The 20221-nt window shown below is 41.4% G+C and overlaps 1 long non-coding RNA gene across 1 annotated transcript; it reads left to right on the forward strand.

Annotated features, from left to right (window-relative positions):
* The first annotated feature begins 7696 nt into the window (after positions 1 to 7696).
* Positions 7697 to 16339, forward strand: LOC146598741 (uncharacterized). The gene is made up of 3 exons (XR_014895211.1): positions 7697 to 7879; positions 8497 to 8649; positions 16196 to 16339. It is a non-coding gene; the product is annotated as an uncharacterized LOC146598741 (long non-coding RNA).
* The last annotated feature ends 3882 nt before the right edge of the window (positions 16340 to 20221 follow it).

Consider the following 20221-nt stretch of genomic DNA (forward strand, 5'->3'; position numbering starts at 1 on the left):
ACTGAGGTTTGTTTTCCAGATATCATTGTCCTCCAATAATCATGGATAAAGGGAWATGCAAAAGGACAGATCAAGTAAAAATATATCTTCACATCATAAACACAGAATTATGTTTAAATTTCATTACTAAATGGGATTTCAGCTTCATATACCRTGCCTAATCCTGCGCTAGAAAAGATGTATAAAACCTCTTGACAAATTCTAACACACTTTGTGGAAGTTGCGTATATTGATTAAAACATCAAGCAGTTACATACAAACCAATAATGAATTACTTCTTGTTGGAAGATAAAACTTTGTGATATTTAAAATTACAGACTTGAAAGTAAGTAAAATTACCCCTAATTATGCAGAAGGGAGCAACACCTTAGCAGTAAACAAGATAAGCACCTCAAACAGCACTAATAATTTTAATTAACGTTTTCTAGTTTCCTTTCACCTCCTTTCAAGGTCATCTGCTGCCTTCTCCTAGCACAATATTACAGCACAGTGTTAAAAACTTACATTCCATTACTAATCACTTTGATAAGCCAAAAAAATTATTTTCCAAGACAGGCTTTTTTTTTCTTTTTAAATCACTTAATCGTGTGCAAGAGGAAATATTACACTGTGTAGAACTGTCAGAAAGGTTTTTTGGAAAACCACTATCAGAAGTYGTATGCCAGCAGCCGTGTTTCAGCTGGTCGTTTGGGGCCTGATTCTGAAAAGCAAAGGAAAAAAAAACTCATCTGGGAGTTTTTCTCAGGAAAAAAGTGCAAGGCAAAACCCACCAGTATTTCAGGGGTGAGTTTTAAAAATAAGACTATACCAAAACTGTTGAATATGCAGATTGTATTCCGAGTTCAAAAGAATCCTGAACGGTAAACACAGTAAATGAAAATTTGGCATAACGCGATAATCTACATGGCGTAGATATTCCTTTTTTGCATACCGATTAATAAATATGTGCTCGAGATTTGTGATTTTGTTAAACTGTTTTTTTCTCTTTTTTTTTTAATCCAAAACTTAGTAAGAAAAGGGCTTTGTTATATCAGTGGGTTTGTTCCATGCCACAAATTTAATGTACGAGGTCACTTGGAATATAATGTGTAGTGAAAGAATCTCATTAGGCTAAAATGAATGTAAAATGTGTCAATTTGATCCAAATGAGAACTGTAGTAAAACCATGTTTGATGTTCATGTGCAATAAATCTTTAACATTTGTCTGTAAAGTATTAGAGAACCCATAGGGAAATCTCTATTTGTGATAGCTGCACATTTTCAATGATTTTTTCTATAATCCTTTGTTGACATTTAGCATATGGTAACAGAAAGTAAGATCCTAAAATGAGAATTATTAATTATTATTCTAAGGTAAACAAGATGGACACTTTCCACACAGCTCTGAGGTTTTTGAGAAAGACAGAAATTATTTAAGCAACTTGCTGTCCTACATTTGCTAGTGACTGGTCATCTTTCCTTCATTTTTAAGTTAAAAAGCACAAAATCAAAGATACCTTACCCGGCCGTTAGTCGATTCAGTGTTAAAATGGCAGAGGGTCGTATCCTGCCAGTTCAGTTTTATTTTGATATATTCATGTTGTTAATTACTGTTGTATTTCAATTTTCTCTCTAGTATTTTTGTTCATTCATAATAGCTTTATGGTTCAGTGGACCGAAATGACTAAAATGAAAGATTTCCAAGATTTCTTCTGGGAGTAATTTACAAAAGACCACAATTTTTTAATTGCTCCTGATGTTTAGTTCTGGATATTTGAGAGAGGAGAAGCCAGCCCAACTCTTTTAGTTGCCACACCAACCGTATCGAATATATATTTTTGATCTCTCTTGATTACTTCATTTCTTGCAGTCCACCGTCCATGTTTTAAGGGCTCTGCTATAGCAGTGCTGTGGTGTTTATTTTTCTGCAGCTCCCACTTGCTTTTGCAGGAGAATTACTCGCTCTTTATGTCCTTTGAGGAGGCTCGGGGAATAACGGGTGAAATGTCAGAAACAATTAAGAAAAATGGAGGCATTTCATTTAACCAGAAGAAGAAATACATAACTTTCGCTGAATGACTGAACTCCAAGTGCCACAAGATTGCTACAATATGAGCTTTGGCTCCTGATTATCACAAAGTTTTTTAACAAAAACAACCTTACAACACTCGCGTGCCAAAGGTTGCAACACAGGCTTTGGCAGGAAACGCGAAAATGCTCTAGCCTGGGAAAAGTCTCCGAGCAAACCCGCGGCTCTGCTGATTTACGTTTTTACAGCGCTAAACGGCGAAGCAACGGCAGCTTTCCGAGGCCGAGCAGTGACTGTAGGCAGGCGGCTGCGATGGGCGCTGGAAGCCGCGGAGCACCGCCGCGGCCGCCGTGCCCCGGGAGAGCGCCGTGCCCGCGCGCCTCCTCTACGGGCCGGCCCTTTCCGCGGCGCTGGCCCACCTCGCGGTTGCTGAACGGGCCCTTTATCAATAACCGCGGTGTTCTCGGGCGAGTTTTCTTTGGCTTGCAGTCCGCTCTACAAAACCGCTGCATACTTGACAGTTTGCCCTAGCTAAAAATTCTTCGGTCGGAGAAAGCACGGAGAATGAAACAGTATCTGGTGTTGTAAAATCTTGACCAGATTCTGAAATATTGCCTAAGCCCCTGTCAGCTAGAAGGTGATTTCTCCAGGTCATGGTTTTGGAGGGGAATTGATAGCATGGCGTGCACTCCGCTCACGGCTTGGTCTGCACTACGTCTTCTTCAGGAACACGTGTAGTCGCCTTTGGTATTCGCTGCCGTCCAGCCCTCCGTGTTTTTGACACGACGTCTACCTTCGTGCACAGATTACGTGTTAAACACAGGAATATGAACCAAGAAAAAAAGCATAGCTGCCTACTGGGTTTTCATTTCTCTATTTATATCTCAGGGATTATCCGCTACCTAATAACCCTGGGAAAACCAGTCCGTCTGAGGTGAGAGTAGTGGTAATAATACTCTGCGTTTACTGCCCGCTAGTAGCTGTCACAGTACTTTTCTGAAGATGCCGAGCCCATCGCCCTCGCTTTTACGGGAGAGGAAGCCGAGGCACAGAGAAGCGAAGCGGTGCTCCCACTTCACGGACCAGCGAGATACAAAATGCAGGATCTGGTGCGGTGCCAACATGATAAAAAGGGCCTCTCCTGCTCTCATTTCCAACCAGGTTTGCAACCGAAGGTGCTAGGGATGAGCATGCAAAATTTGGGGTACTATTTTCAGCGCCAGGCCTGAATAGTCAAAGTCCTTCTGTCAACCACAACTTCATGTGCTGGCTTTCAAGCATCTGCTTAAAACCGTGCTGAAATGGAACATAAGCTCCGGTATTTTGCCTCACATTTTGCCTGATATTAATAATTGCCTGATATTTTGAATGGTCAGATTGTCCAGCCGTATCCATTATAAGAAGCCATTATATGAAAATTAATTTCCATGTACTTACGTCACAAGCTCTGACTGTTGCAGTTTTGCAGGGAATTGTCCTGAAGGCAAATTACCTCGTACCTATCACACCTTCCCGTGGAGAACTGGGGGCAAAGTCCAAGGTAAGTCCACTAGATAATCCGCCCAGTTCAGTAGCAATTCCTACAGTCTTAATTAGAAGGAAAAAGACCTASTTTTGCACTTCCCTATCAACCTCAGGCTTTTTTTCTGCTGTGATACTGGTTTTCTCAAATTCTCCGTGCTGAACCCACATGTCCACCCTGCCACCAGCCTCCAGGGACGCCACCGGCAAGAAATTAAACCTGCTTCCACTGCCTGTGGAAGAGACTCTCTAAGGTTACTGCGAGGCTCCCATTAGGATGACATGTTCCTAGGGCCCAAGACGTGTCTCCTACAGCTTTCCAGGCRCTGGCGTTAGTGAATCAGGCACATCATTGTTTTTAATATTCTTAATAGTTCTTTTTCCTTGGCCTCATTTTCTTCCRCTCGTTTTGAAAGTCTTGACAAGCTTTCATCAAATGCTTCTGACAAACTCAAAGCGTATCTACGATAGGCACCAAAAATTTAGTACTGCAATTTTATGGCTATGTTAAAGTTCCTGAGTATTACTATTATTTTATGGAATGGTTTTTCCTCCCTTTCTTTCGTCTTTCTTCCTATGCTCGGCTGTGGAATTATAGGTGAAATGTATTTCTTGGCTGCTGTTTTATCTTTTGTTCATACAGTTAAATATTGCACTAGTTAAAGATTGCACGAGGCCCCCACATTAAAATTTTATTGTATTTTCGTATTTATTTTTGGCCCGGATCTGGAGGCCTCTCAGGCCCAGGCCTTGTGTAATTTTATTGGCTTGTGGGTGGAGGAAAGGACAAAAATGAGGTTTGTGGCCAGAATGTTATCTTTGGCTATACGCGTTTATTTGAGGGCCTGATTCTTCTCTGATTTGTAAGCATGTAAACCACGAGCAGCTCCAACGGCAATGCAAAAGCTCAAGTGGTGTAAAACCCGTGTAAATTAGATCAGAATTACCACTGTGATGAATGCAGCGTAAGCATTTTGCTATTTATGATTCAACCCGGAGCTGCTGACTAGCCTCTCCAAAGATAAGAGCTACCTATAACTCAGTTGTGGGAATCTCTTTTTTTTTTTTTCTTTTTGCCTAACGACGGCTAGCCAACCCAAAGAGCAGAACGGCTCTTTTTATGAGCTCTGCTGTCTAGTAGTAACAGAGCTGAGGACAAAACTCATTAGCCCGAGGCTTGGAGCTGAAGTTTGGTAGCTTTGCTCTTTGAGCGAAGAGCAGTTTATTTTACCCTCATTCCATTTTAAAATACTGCTTAATTCAAGCGCTGCAAAACTCTAATCGCTTCATTTTAAAAGGGACTGTTCCCGGGGCCGACACASCATGAGCTGATGGTCACCACTTACTTAAACATCCGTGCACACGTGCTAACCACGACGGCCGGTCGTGCCCTTAAGAGCGGCCTCAGTGAAGTTCCTACAAGCCGGGCTACGTCTCTGCCGCGTTACAGCCGTGCTGGAGGTCTGACCCCGACTTGGACTAACCACCCTCGCCCTCGCTGCCCTCTCTCCCCGATTTATAGACCGCTGAAGTCCTCCTCCTGGCCCATGCTCTAGCCTCCTCCGCGCCTGGCTCACCCACGTGCATCACAGCGCATCCCTCCCTCTCCCTTCCCCTTCCCCTCGCTGTCCCCTCGTGCTCTCCTGGCTCTCGTCCTTCACCACGGCCTCTTTCCTCACCAGAACCTGTCTTTCCCTCACGTTTTCGCACATTTTCTTCGTGTTAGGGCTTTGGCTTGGAAACCACTTCTCCTGTGAGCCAAACCTCCTTATTCTACACTTTAAAATCCTTATGAAATTTGGCTTGCCTTCCTTAAGCTAAGCCTCAGCTCCCTTGTTACTCTTCTAAATATAAAACATTTTTATTGCATTAAGCTATGTCAAAAAGAAAAGAAAATCCCTGGMCCCAAAATGAAGCAAACGTGCAGAATTACATAACAGCGTATCGCGGGTCCTTCTGTTTCGTCTCCCGCTCGCCCGCTCTTTGGGGCTCCCCATCTGTGTTGCTCCTCGTCTGCCTCCAGCACCGAAAAACTCATGGCAGTCATCACTGAAGGAGTTGTCTGCAGACTGAAATAGAAAGTTCTTGGAAATGGGAAAACCCATCCCCTTATCGATCGCGCTGCATCACTTTCTAAGAGAGAAATATGTTTTCTAGGGTATTCAGTTAGCACCTTTCAGCTACACTAAACTTCTCTTTCCATACAACTTAAGGTATCCTTTTAATGGGCTTATTTATATTTTTCATGTGCTTTTCATTCATTATTTCAAATGTAATTTTAATCATTTCGACAAAGAAGCATCTTAATATTCCCAATAATGGCACTTGTTACTTTAAATATTAAAATTCACATTAGGGATTCCCCTGACTGCATACGCATTATTTGCATTATAGATTGTGTGCATGTCTCTGTGTGTGTATGTATATATATTAAATATATGTATATATACACGTGTGCACACATGTATATACATGTGCATAACTTTAAAAAAAATCAGACAGGCTTAAATGATCCTACTGCTGATTTGCAAGCACAGAGCAAATGCCAAAGAGATTAGTGATAAACAAGGTCCTAACACTCCAAAATTAAAAGCTCCTAATTTTCAACTTTAAATAAATCCTTATTGTATAGCAGAAATAATTTCTCATAAAGTGTTTCCAGCATTCAGAGAATGCTTTTAGGACATACCACATTAACATAATTTTTTCGACTGGGGTTCTCACAGGACATCTGATGAAGTCTCTACCCTTAATTTTAATTGCGTAGGCTGCATTCTTAATTAAAAACTGTACAAATGGATTTTATGCCATGCCAAAAGAAATCTGAGTTCATTAGTTATAAAACCTTTTAAAAATTGATGTAAATATGTGAATTCTTTAAAAGTTTGAACTCACAGTCCTCATTTTATGTTGAGTAGGCTTTTATCTAGAGAATAATGAAGCCGATCTAAATTAAGATAGTCTAAGTTTTTCCTCTTCGTCATTTTCCTTTTCTTTCTTTTTTCTTATGCGGGTGGTGGGAGTCAAAGAGTGTGGGGGTTATGTCTTTATGTCATTATGCCTCTCCTTGAAGAATCAAATTCGCTTAAATCTAAACTGTGAAGAAAATTAGAGGGGGAAATGCACTGACCTTTTTGTACTGGGTTATATAAATATAAGTTCATATATCTTTTATTAATTCTTCATATTAAAACACAATCACATCATCTCAAGCCAATAAAATTAATGGAAATCTGTCAAACTGTAACTTTGGAGGCAAACTCTGGACATTGCTTAAAGAAATATGTGTGCCTTATTGATTTTTATTTTAAAATCTGTGAGCTGTTAATTAAAATGCTTTTCCATAACTTGACAAGTCTTCAAATAACAAATGGGAAACTATGAGAGGTTTGTTTAACCTGACAAATTACTAACCTTTCATTTTGCTGGCCATTCATCTGGCTGAACGGGACCTTTTCTCTTCGGTGACTGGCAGTCGGGAGCTATCACTTTGCCTTTTCTCATAGGTGACACCAAACCGATATCGGCTGCAGTCACACAAAATACTAATGACTTAAAAAAAAAAAAAAAAGGGCATGAGAACTGAGGGCTGAGACTGAAGCCAACTTTTCCTGGGTTTCGAATTAATCCGTAGGATTTCCTGGGGAGGGCGTGCAGCGGCAGCCCAGCCGGCGCTCAAGACCACACCGTGTCCTCACAACGAGCGTCTGTGGACTTTCATGCCCTGGCTGGTGGCAGGCAAAGTGGAGAAAAAGTGGTATTTAAGTGATCGTGTTTCCACTTGATAGTCAAACGTATTTTAGCAAGAATGCAAATTTAACAATAAATAAAACAAACTGTACAAGGAACTGCTCTGCTTCTTCCCGTCCCCTTCATTGTTTGGTGTTTTTGAACATCTCTCTGCTCCTGAACTCCAGCCGAGCGTGGCAGCAGGGGTGTTGAAATACCACATGAAAAGCTGTGTAAGTGCTTGTGACATTTACAACATGATCTGAAACAGGAAGCACCAGAAATCTCACAGGAGATAAGTTCTCATGAGTTTCTAACCCAATTTGGCACAACGAAGAAGTTAGACAGACTTTGGCTAGGCATTTTAATTTTCTTTCCTTCTTCTTTTTTTTTCTTTTTTTTCTTTTTTTTTTTTTGATGCATACTTCAGGCAACAAAACCTCTTCACCTTTTGAGATTTGCCCATACTACATCCTACAGATCGTGAAAACAATATCTCAAAATAGCTGAATATTTTCGCTTAGAAGTAAACCAAGCAGGAAAGCAGCCTGGCTCTCCATCAGCAGGATCTTCCACCTTGTACTGAAAACTCAGCTTCCTAGTGATCGGTTTGGCCCGGGGGTAAGCTTTAGGATTGATTCATCGTCAAGTTCAGGCCAACAGACTTCTCCACGTACGCAAACGTCTTTTTATTGGTCTATTTTACTATTTTAAATTTCTGAACACATTCATAACGCTTACCATGGGAGACTAGCCAGAAGGAATCGCTGAATTTAATACCTTAGGGAAGCAGGCAATTGTAAATTTGCTTTAACAAGGTCCAACAGTGCTGCACATGCTGGAGTGAAAAGTGGCATGAAGCACACTATCACGATAGGATTTGAAACTTGTGTTTTTTGTTTTGGGTGGTTTTTTTTTAATCTTTCCTAGTAGGAAGGAGAATTTGAGGCCGGACAAATTCAGAGATGTTACGTCAGCAAGAAAGGCAAAACGAACAATAGTAGGGCTGCCCTGAGCACRGATCCCTGCAAGTGGCATCCTAAACGCCCCACTTCCTGGAAAAATTAGGCTAGATTGTTTAGGAAGCAGAGATGGAGAGGAATAYGCAGTCTGTAGCATATCCCACACATTGCAGTGATTTTTGGATGATTTAAGCTGAAATTAATGGCACTGTAAGGAAGCTTAAAAACAGGAGGGGCTCTGCTCGTATTCTTTACTATATGTGTTTTTCTTTGCAGATGTTAGAGAGCCTGAGGAAGGGGAAAACGAAGCAGGCACCTAGAAGTCTTTCCACCCCTTCGTGCCCAGCTAGGCTTACAAGTGCCGCTTATGGGCTCCTCTCCTGAGCCGCCGAGGACATCACCGGCCGCGGCTGAACACACCGAGAAATGGTGAGTAGCTTCTCATGTCCCACCGYGGCGAACAGAGGAGAAGAAAAGGAAGCCACCCCTCTGACCTTTGTTTTATTTTGTATTTGGCCTCTTTCCTTTGCTTTCGCCCCTCTGTCACCCCAAGGGCCAAATGTCACTTCCCTCGCAATAGCTGCTCATTCATTTCCTCCCTGACCTCTGTCGCTATCCTCTCCACCACCGTCCTTTTTTTTTTTTTTTTTTTTTTAATGTAAAAGCCAGTTTGGGATACCTATGGAAGGAATGAGGATTATAGGGCAAACAGAATATGGATTTTATGAGAATCCCAAAAATCTTTCCATTCTGGCGTTTGCTTAAGTCTTTGCCACCTAGAAAGAGGAATATGAAGCAGAAAATGGTTTCTTTCACTCTTGAAGTGCAGTAAGCTCCTTCATGTGCCACACGCTTCAGCTTGCATTTATCTCATCTACCTTTAAGACCGCTAATTTAAATTAAATTAAGTACCATGAAGGTATAGATGGTATATGGTCTCAGTAGAGTTTGGAGAGTCAAGAAGCAGGACTCTCCAAAGGCTGCCTGTGGCTTCRGGTGGTCTTCGCTGTTCCTCTGGAGATGCCTCCAGAGCCGTAGGGAACTGAAATCCTAAACGGGGTGTCTCACCCCATGCCCGCTCCTATTAAGAAAGTCATATTTGAACACCACTCCCTGCAGTAATGCAAATATATTCTTGAATGGGAAATGATAAAAATAACAGCAAGGTGTCCTATCTCTCTAATAGTTTACCAAAAAAAAAAAAAAAATCCACTGCCATTACACTCAAAACATTGCCCTCAAAAAACAGCAGAAGGTCTCATCTGCAAAATGGCAGACAGATTCCCAAACTCTTGATCCATGCACCTATTTYACAGCACCCAAACTCATTTCTCCCGTGACAGCTCTGCGAATGAAACCACAATATGTTTGCTAAGCAGATCTTTAGCCTCTTGTTTATATTCACATACCAGTTTCTCTGCCAGCTCCATGGTCTACCCAGAAGTAAAGCAAAACATTTGTTCTCCAGAAAAATTCACAGGAATGGACATAAACAGTCCCATATAATTGATAGTTTTATGAGATTGAACTCTGTAAATTTTTTTAATCTTATCCCTGTAGATCCAGTTTATATGCACATTTGAACAATGACTTCATATCCTTTCCAAACAGAGATTCTGGGATTCAGTCTCGTCATTTGGCCAACAAAAATCCCCAAGTGCCAAAACTTTCTAGTTTTGTTTTGTTTTATATTTACCTCTCACTTGTTCATTTACAGGATTCATAGTCAAACCAGTCAGTCAGTGGAATCTTTCCAGTTTGTACCAGAGGAAGATGCATAAGTCTCTAAAATATTTTGAAAAATTGAGTGGTTTTATTTTCTCTGTCTCTCATGATCCAGATTCCAATACTAAATCTTAAATATTAATTTGCTGTAAAGAAATGCGTTTACAAATGACTGAAACATTTACTTTTGGGTCATGTTCGTCAGAAAACCAGGAGAAAGGCTGCTTGAATTTTCAGACACCTTTCCGTTTATTAAGCTAGCTTTAGTGCACTGCTCTGCCTGCACCCAAGAACTGCCACAGCCGCACAGGGAGCACATGGTATTTGTCACACTTGCCAGCTAAACATTTTTTCACAAAATTATTCTTTTTACTTATGTCGTAAGCTGCGGCCACAATAGCATCTCTCAATTTTTACTGGAGGCTTTTTTCCAGCCAAACCAGATCCCTGAAGATGTATGCTGTCTCTGAGTAGACTGTATTGCATTTGTGAGACATAGGCCATTAAAAAAAAAAAAAAAAAAAAAAAAAAAAGGCTCGTTTCTTTTCTGGCCACCTAGATGTACAAATGTGAAGCTTCATAACGAAGCTTATGGGTCAGCTGATGACATATTTCGACCACTAATCGGGAAACAGATGACCTTGCAAGAGTACTCTTCCTTACAGCATCACTTTGGGTAAGGACATTGCCTTGCTCGAGATGGCTCAAGTCTTCTGCAGTTAGACAAGAGGCCGGYGCGCTACTAGGGATTAAAATCCCAGGGTGTATTCCCATGAGAAATCGTATTTTGATGCCGGCTTCGTGATGGAGTTCTGTGCGTTTTTCCGACCGCAGAGAAAACTGTTGAAGGGAAAGGTGAAAGAGGCGCCTGAGATGCCCAGGCTGCCTCTCAGAGCCAGGAGTAATGAGGCCAAATTAGCGCGGTGCTAAGCCCGAGCTAATTAGGATGGAGGACACGAACGACAGAGTACATCTGGGAGRGCGGCAGGAGGCAAAAATAGCTTGGAAAGTATCAACTTTGGCTCATTTGAACATTCTGGCCATTTATCCTGGTATCTCTAACAAAGCTCAAATAGCAGTGTTTTTCCTTACCAAAACCATTCTAGGCCCAACAGGGAGCAACAGAGTCTCCATTTTTCTTCTTAAACTACCAGGTAGTGTTTCTGTGTGCTCTTGCACATCTATGTTTTCCGCTTTAAAATTTTACTCTCCAACATAATAGGAAAGTTTAGTTAATTGAAGGACTGTGAGACAGCTGAAAGGGAGACGTCGCAAACTGGGAGCTGATAAAAACAGTGCTACTTGAGCAAGCAGGACCTCRACTTTCGCTCGGATGAACTCACACTGCAGTTTCACCTGAACACACCGGTGAAAACACAAAGGAACACAGATTTGTCTTGTGATGGATGAGAACACTTTGGTATTTTATTCTGTGATTTTGTGTCATGTGTCCATGATGATGCAATCAGTGGTAAATTTTCATCTTGGTCCAAAGATCGCGTATAGTCAATTAGCAAACCCTAAGAGGGTGGCCTCGGAGGAGCGGTGGGCATCCGGCGCACGTGGGGCGAGGACTACATTTCGGACACCTGGCCATTGAAAAATACACTGAAACGGGCTGGCAGCCCATTTCTGGAGAACTGCAAGGTGGTAACAGCTTCTGGTGAACATGACTAGTCTTAACAATATTGGAACTAGTAACCTCGCGATGAACAATTTCACAGCCCTGGAGCATTTTCTCAGCCTGCATGGTATGATATTTTTGTTCCCAAACCTGCCTATAAATAGATCTCTGTTTTTAAAATTTTGCTTGTTTTGCATAACGTGTCTTCTCTGGAATACAGTTTATATATTATCACAGGGAACAACTGTCCTACTAAACTGCCATGTATTTTTCCTTGGACAGCTAATGTACATCCCAGCTTTTAAAAAAGATAGGCTGGTGCTCTTACAGGACATATCTTAATATAATTAACTGTATTGCATTCCAGCAATCATAAATACTGAATTTCAGCCCTTATACATCTGTAAACTTCATAGTTGCCTAAAAAAAAGATGGGTTGTTTATTTTATGTTGCTATTATTTTACCTAAGAATGAGCAAATGTACACAAAAAACATTTCTTTTCTAAGACGGGTTCAAACCCCAGTTTCGGCCAGAAGTGTTTGCCGATACTAATTGACCGGTGGAGGCAGAAGTTGCTTATCCTAGAAGACACCCTGCAATCATATAAGGAAGGAGGACCTTAATTACTGGCAGCGAGCGGAGCTCTTGCGGAATAAGAAAAGGTTCCGTTTTCGCTTCCTTTGCATCTTTATTTCACGGCTCGAATTGGCACAGGAATCAGGCAGCTCAGGAGAGCTAGGAAAGCGCGGCCACAGGAGAATTTTAATTTATTGATGGTTCTTGCCCTACTGTACGCTCACTGCTGCTATTTGAGTGTAATGGCTGAAACAGATGTTTGACACCGCAGCACCTCTTCATAACTCCACTCTTCAAAAACAGTTTTACAAGTGCTCGCTCGCGCTGGTTCCCATTCGGCACAGGAAACTGAGGTCATGGCGAAACATGAGGCCCGGGCAGGAGCCTGAACTCATGTGCACTGCAGCTGGGCCCGCCTCGTCCCAGCACGTTAGCAATTTATGAAACAGGCATAATTTCAAACCTAGGGACAAAGAAATGAAAGTGTTGACACCATTATTGTAACATCTGTGAAGGGAAAAATATGAGCCCTTTGCTGGACGTACAAATGACTCAAGAACTCTGCAGACCTTTTACGGTTAATTTTATTCATGATCAGGTGTAATTGCTTTTAATATGAAAAGTTTCTCCAAGTCTCGGGATCAACCCCGAGGAGTTACTTTCTGGATCATAGGTTTTTTGGTATTGCTCAGAAGCATCAATTTAAAAAGCAAGTGACTTTTCTGATACTCTGAGCTTTTATTTTTCTTGATGATTATCTTAACATATGCTCATCTCTGAATATGTCCAGAAATCTTCCCAGGCAGACAGTATAGGTAACACTGTAGCTGGTTTTAACACAGATAACAGATGATCTGYGCAGTTAGATACACTGGTTACTCTCTGTTATCATTTCTGGCTCTTCTCTGTGAAATTAGTGAGGATATTACCAGGCATCAGTGAGTATTCCTGCTGGCAATATAGCCTCTTTTACCAAAAAATCTCGTCCATGCAGCTAAACTTGCATGTGCAGGGGGGAAAGTCAGGAGTGTCGTTCACAGTAYTGTTTTCTCAGCCTCTAGCAGTTATTTGGTTGCTCCGTGTCCACCCACGTCCCAGAGTTATAAGACYAGCCATAAGATGAAGAACAACTGGAGGTTTTTTCCCTCTCCCTCTTTCTTATCCTTACGCTTTGATAAGCGACTTAGCGCTTGCTCTGTTGTCGGCATGGATCCGAAGTCCGGTAAAATCAATGGAAAGATTTCATTCATGTCCAGAGGATGTCCATAGGGCTTGCRCTAATTTACAGCAACGGTACCAGTTAGCTGCTCTGCTCTAATGCCGGGTTAAAACGTCTGCTGAGACCTCACGGCAACCAAGGCACAAAGCCTGCAAATGCTAATATTTCTTGTTAGGCAGCCTTCCTGCTCTTGAGTTGGAAAACATATGATAGGAAAAGTTTCACAATTAAAGGCAAGCCACATAGTTTGGTTTGTTGATAGTCTTGCAAAAGCAAACAGAATAATTCCTTACCAAGCTTTGCTAGGAGCCCATAGTTTTTTCCTGTGAGAAAATAAAATTGTTCCATAAAACTGCGGGGAAAAGTTGAGCTGACAGTTGAAGATTAAATTCACTTCTCTAATTCTGAGATGGCGACAAGTTTAACTACTCTGGCTTGGCGCAGATGACTCGGGTTGTGGGCTGCGTTCGTCTGCTGGAGACGCAAGCTGCGATGCCCGGCCCGGGTTTCAAGGCTGACCTCAGGGTCCCTCTTTCCCAGGCCAAGGCAGGGCAGACATCGCATGCAAGTGCTGAGGTTGGTCTTCCCGAGCAAGCCAGAGCCACTGCTGCTCCAGCAGCAAGCCCCCCAAAAGCGGCATTTTCAGCCCATTTTGAATTGCGATCCCGAAGCCTATATCTAAGTGACTACGTACAGCTAAATGGCTACTGGAGGCAGAAGACTTRCTTTACCCTTTTCTTAAAGGAACCATTCGAAGTACGCGTGCATCGACACAGTTTTTAAAGAAAATAGCTGTTATTAAAAATGATGCAGACGCTGGATTTTGAAGGAAGGTTTCTGGTGGCAGCTCATCCCCAAGTGCAGCGCCCCGGTGACGGCTGGGCTGCGACTAGAGGGCAAAGCCATTCCCTCATGGACACCTTGGGGCTGATGGTCACAGATTACGGTCAGCGCCCTCTCCTCCTGCTCCTCCCTGCTCRGCCGCAGTGACCCGAGCTATGGGCGGCTGTAACCGCTTTTGATTAGATCTTGGAAATTCTCGGATTTCGGCATGCCGTCGGGCCGCTGGGCCCTAGCACTCTCTCTGCTTACACTCGCTCGTGATATTACATTTTGGGTTAAATCTTAGCACAGATGTGAAATAAGACTTCTGCGCTCTTTGGAAAAGTTATTAGGTTTACAATTAGTAAACTGAACAATGTCAGCCTCTGTGTAAAGATTACAAGTGTGAAATCTAGCTCTGCCAGTAAATTGCTACCTTTTCTTTAGCATTGCAAGCCATGCTCTCAAGTTTATTTGAACACATAAAATATGCTAAATGTTTAGCAGCACCACTGTGTAAAGAAGAGTTGGATGAAGTATATATTTTTAAATACAGCAAGTAATAAAATGTTGAGTAAATTCCCAAGAACATCATTTTGGGGCAAGTACAATAGAATGTTTAATGGAATAAATTCCCAGGTCTGCTGTTTTTATTCCTTTTCTTTCTTCCTGCTTTAATCTCCTTGCCCAGTCAGTGGTGGCTGTTATGGGAGCTTCAAGAAAGGCGTTTCATCCATTGGCACTTTCAATATCTCTTCCGCGTAGCAGCTCAGGCGGGGACGACGGTTTGCTCCGTCTCCCCCGGCGTGACCCCCGCATCTGCTGGGCAGCGCGCTACGTGGGCCAGCAGCTGGCATGGATCTAAGTAATTGTTCACAGTAGGACCACAGAAAACAAAGAAAATTATAAAGCAAACGTAAAAAAATAAAATAAAATAAAAAGGCAAAGAGTCTTCCCTCATCACAGATTCATTTGCTCCAAATTTATTTCCTTCTCATTTAACTTTGTGGAGAAACGTCCCAGTGGGCTTCGTCGGAAAATCAATCTCTCCGTGTTAAGTTCTAAATGGAGTTCTCAGCAGATAACCCCGGTGAGCAAAACGATGCAAGAAAGCAGAGTTCTCATCGAAACAGCGCGTGGTGTTTTGAGCCACTACTGCAGATTAGAGAAAAAAGCTGTAGTCGATATTGCCTCTTCCCAAACCACAATTTTTTATGTAAGACAGGTGACATGTTGTCCRGTTCCTCTAACACTTTCTCATATAAACCTTTGTGCAGCTGGGCTTTTGTGTGAATAAAACATGCAAATTTAGGACCTTGCCCTTCACTAAACAGCTTCCTATTTCAGTTGCGCTAGAGCAGACACACTAATTGCAGGAGACATAATATGAAAAAAACAGTTTCTAACGTTAAAGTTCTCATACTTTATTTTGTCAGTGCTTTACAGTGTGTTAATTTTTAGTAGTTAGAGATGCATATTACATTGGTTTTGAAATATCATCAAAATACCTTTATAAAGTTCCACTGATCTAGTTGAAATATCCTTACTTCTAGATATTTTTTGCTGCAGATAGTATTGAGTAATATATTTTCTATATTGTATTATTTCAKCTATCACTTAGTACAGTGCAGTACTAGTAGTATAATAGATGTCCAAGCTGCAAATATTATTTAGCWCTGAGCAGAGTTTCTGGAGTCATGAGGGCTACACTCAATAGTGTCGGCTGGATTGACCCACCTTACAGGGTATATGGGGACTGAATTTTACCCCTGTGTACTTGTTCGTCTCCCATTAGTTTAAATAGGCTAGCAAACTGCCTTTGTGAAGAAAAAAGTCTCAGCACCGCTAGTAAGGGGCCGGTTTCCAAGTGCCATGGCATCTCCAGGCAAAATCTGGTGGAGATTTGTCTTGGCAGCAGCGCTGCTGATGGAGATTTTTCTCCATGCAGCACTACACCGGCAACACATAAAGGCTCCGTTTCTCTTCTTTAATGCATTTTCTTTTGAGGTGTGAGGACAAYTTTGGCTTATGTGGCTGTGAGCAAAAGGCCAGAGGTAACGCTGCCCGTCTGCCTTTCCCAGACATCTTCTGCGTGACCGCGGATATCGCGGAAAGTCAACCACTCGCCACCCAAAGCAGACGGCGGGAGGAMAGTGCGTTCCCCGTGCACGTAAAAGGTAATCTGGTAAGGAGGACACACCAGCTGATAACTAATAACCATAGTTTTCTCTGTCTAATTTGCTTGCCAGGTAAGAATAAGTTGCCCAGGGCRGTAAGGTATAGTCTGCACGAGTTAAGTGCTGCTCCTTTTAGGAGGGATCAGCTCAACTTGATGAGATCTAATGAGCTCTCTCTAGCGAGCAGTGCAGGTGCTAAGGATGGTCTTTCCCCTCTTCYGCTCCGCAGGAGATTTAAACTTATCCTCAGAAAAACAAACCAGGGWGTTTAACCTTCCTGCTAGCATAGCTCAAGGAAATCCTTGGAGTCGGACCACGAGGAGCGCTGAACATCTATGTTCCCTACAATTTAGTAGTAGTGAGTGCRCTSCGTGCTTTACGGCACTACTTCCATTTGCAGGACGGCAGTAGGATCCAAGAAATTTTAAAAAGCATTTATGCAGATCTACAGAWATTTTAAGGGTTTATTCTGTGCCTGAGTGAGAGCCAAAGTGCAGCTGAAAATATCRATAAGTTTATTTGGTTTTAGAATAATGTCAAATACCAGTTTAACTTTTAGGTAAACCTAAGGCAATTCTTAACTCGGACAGTGACCAAAAACGAAATTTCCTCCTTGTCCAAATCAAGCAACCTGGACTGATATACACTTTTTGTATACAAACGGAAAAATAGTAGAAAAAAAATCTGTATAAATAATAGAARGAAGGAAGTGAGAAAAATCATTCACTTTATACTGCAAGATTTACTGGTGAATTTACACAGAAACAACCAGCYAACAAAAAAATAGTCATTGTGCCTAATATCAGAGAGAATGTCTACCTGAAGATCAATCTCCGCACTCTTCTTTGAGGCACTCTTCTATAGTCAGTAGAAAATTCCCAACAAGGAAACAGTGACGTAAATGCAATATTCTTTCATTCCAACAAATACCAAAAAAATGCCACTGTGTTCAGGGGGCCAAGGAGAGGCCRTTCTAGCTCTACCAGCACCTGCTTTTTTTAGGGATTTACACTGTCACCTGCAATTGAGGTGTCCAGGCACTTTCTTTGTAAAATTGCTGCAAATATTCAGCCTCTGGGGTTTAATACACACTCTGGTCTTTCCTTTATTTTAGAGTAAAAAGCTTGWCTTTTTAAATCCTTTTGCTTGTGGTTTTTTTTAACCAAAAAGCATTTACTCATAGAGACATGTTATAGTAAGAGGCTTTTTGTGCTGAACATGTTCTTGATTTTGTACAAACGCAGCCAACTTTAAACAGTGCAAACATTTACATGCACACATGCTAGGAGTGGTATTCTCTACTCGTGTAGCAGGAGAATGTGYCAGTGTTACTCATTTTGTACATAGAAATATATATTTTTTTATGTGYGTTCAGCAGGATGAACACAAATTGAGGATAATTGGGGAAGGCTCTCTCTAGTAACTAAACCCATTGAATTCGGTTTCTAAATTGTTTGAGAGCATTTTCTGAGCTTCTTATGAAAAAGCTTTCTATAAATTCATAGAAATAAAGTTATTAAACTGCTAGTACCACCTACGCAATCAAATGGAAGACCAGTAACCTGCTGGAGACAGGCTCAAAACCAAACCATACAAAAGAACTTTTCTTAATATAAACTCTACAGACTTTTATAAGTCACTTCTCAAATCAATCTTTCGGTTGAGTTTCCTTAATTCTAGAGCAATTCTACATAATGAAGGGAAAGAACGAATATAAACATGTTTTAGTATGACTTAAGGATTCCAGACTCCTGTTTCCTTAATAAGATCATTTTTCCTTGTGGCACAAGTTTGCACTCTTAAAGACCTTGCGAAGAAATAAGGAGAATTTGGGTGAAGAAAAGGAGAATAAACACAGTTCTCCTAGAAAAATCACTTATTAAAGGCACACAAAACAATGTATTCATCTACTTTATGAAACTAGTGAAATAGTTTTGAGCCCACTGCTCTGTAGAGTTTCCCGGCCCCGGCGGGGCTGCAGGGGATAAAGCCCAGGATGCCCTGGACAACTCTGCCGACATTTCGCTTGTGAATATTTGCATTTACTTTCGGTGGCTTTCTTCCACAGTAGGTTAAATTGCTCTGTGGCATATTTTACGTGTAGCCAGAAAATCTCAGGTTCTCTCCTTATCCAGTATTTTCTTTGGATTTGACCCATTCTCCAACTTTATGAAAAAATGGGAACATAATTCACATATTAGCATTTCAAAACCTGTACAGCTGCAGAATGAGTAAACAGTGGAGTGAGCAATCATTACCAATCTGCAGTGGAGAAGGGGAAAGGGGGGGGGGGGGAAGGTTTGTGGTGTGCTAAACTAAAAAAATATGTTTTGCACTTCTTAAAACATCTCAAGTTGTTTTTTTATCTGTGTTCTAGAGGTGACAGAGAAAAATCTATCTTTTAACCGAACTAATCTCAAATAAATTAATATCCGCTTTCTTATAAATTTGTTTGGGGAAACTTGAAACTGTAGCATAACCTATTGATTACATTATTTGAATTAAGTTTTAGAAATCCTACAGCTGTTTGCTGTCAAAATTTAAACCTACTGTCTATTTTCAGCTGTGCACTTAATACACATTTCACCTGGTGACTCAATAACATTTTAATATAAAAGTACATGATCACGGAACATATGTTCAGTGTTCGTATGAAGCTTAATAGCAGCAGAAGGGGTAACAATTAACAGTTCTGTTTTTCTGGGTACGCATGGTCCAAGTTTAAAGTTTTTCCTGGGCTGCATCCAAAAAATCTTTGTTCCTAGTTCCTTGACCTTTTAGGAGTTTGGAATCAATGAGCCACGTTGCCTTCCATAAGGGTGTCAAGTGCAGAATAAAAAACTGCATCACATCATTTTTCACCGTGGCCAGATGAGGTCTGAGTGATGGAACAAGGAACAGGAAAGCAAGAACATCTGAAAAATTGACTCTGCAAGCTGGAATGTGATTCCGCAATAAGGGGCAACCCCTTTTCCCCCTTGTTTTTTGCAGGAGTAGGCAGGTTGCAGACAGATCTGGGTCTTAGCCTGCCACCCCAAGGGCCCCAGTGTCAAGGAACGGTGATAGAACACCGTTCATTTACACAACATCTGCAACGCATATAGCAAAGTATTAATAGCTCAATATGCCAATCTGCCACTGTGCGTTTTGACCTAGCGGGGACCAGAAGCATCGAGGTCTGCAAGGCAGATGTGAAAATGGCAGTGGCTATGGAAATTAAACGCAGACATTATGAGTTTATGTGCACATCATCGTGGAGCGGTAGTTCTTTTGGAAGAGGCTAATGCTTCCAGCTCAGTTAAGAGGTTAATAGAGCTAATCTTCTGTATCACTATTATTTATAACATGTTGTTGGACTTAATGTTTATGAAACTCAAGCTGTATAGTGCACATCCAATTATACTTTCTTGCAGCCATGGAGGGTTTTATGAAAAGGAATATTGAGTGAATGCTTTATTGCTTAAAAATATTGTATTGGTTAGTAAGGAAGTTAATCCAATAGGAGGAAAAACAGTAACAAAGACCACAGCAAATATAAGGTGCTTTAAATTCATTGCGTGACATTCCCAACTAATTATTAGCCCACACTGGGAATAAAAGCAGCACCCTCATCCTCAAGTTATTATTTTTTTTCCTTCCTCATTTTTATTACACATTTACATAAAACTAGTATGCCTTGTACTTCTTCCACGCTTGCAAGTTTATAAGGTTTCTTTTAACCCTTTGCTTCTCTTTACAAAGCTATGCAGGAGGTMTAATTTGCTCCCACGAAGGTGAGGGAAGGAAGGTGGCAAGAGAAAAAGATAGTCGTGCSCAGGGTGGATGGGGGTCTGAGTCCCTCGGGTCTCGAAAGCTG

The sequence above is a fragment of the Rhea americana genome, unplaced genomic scaffold, assembly GCF_003343005.1.
Source record: "Rhea americana isolate MKP2758 unplaced genomic scaffold, rheAme1 scaffold_154, whole genome shotgun sequence".
NCBI lineage: Eukaryota > Metazoa > Chordata > Aves > Rheiformes > Rheidae > Rhea > Rhea americana.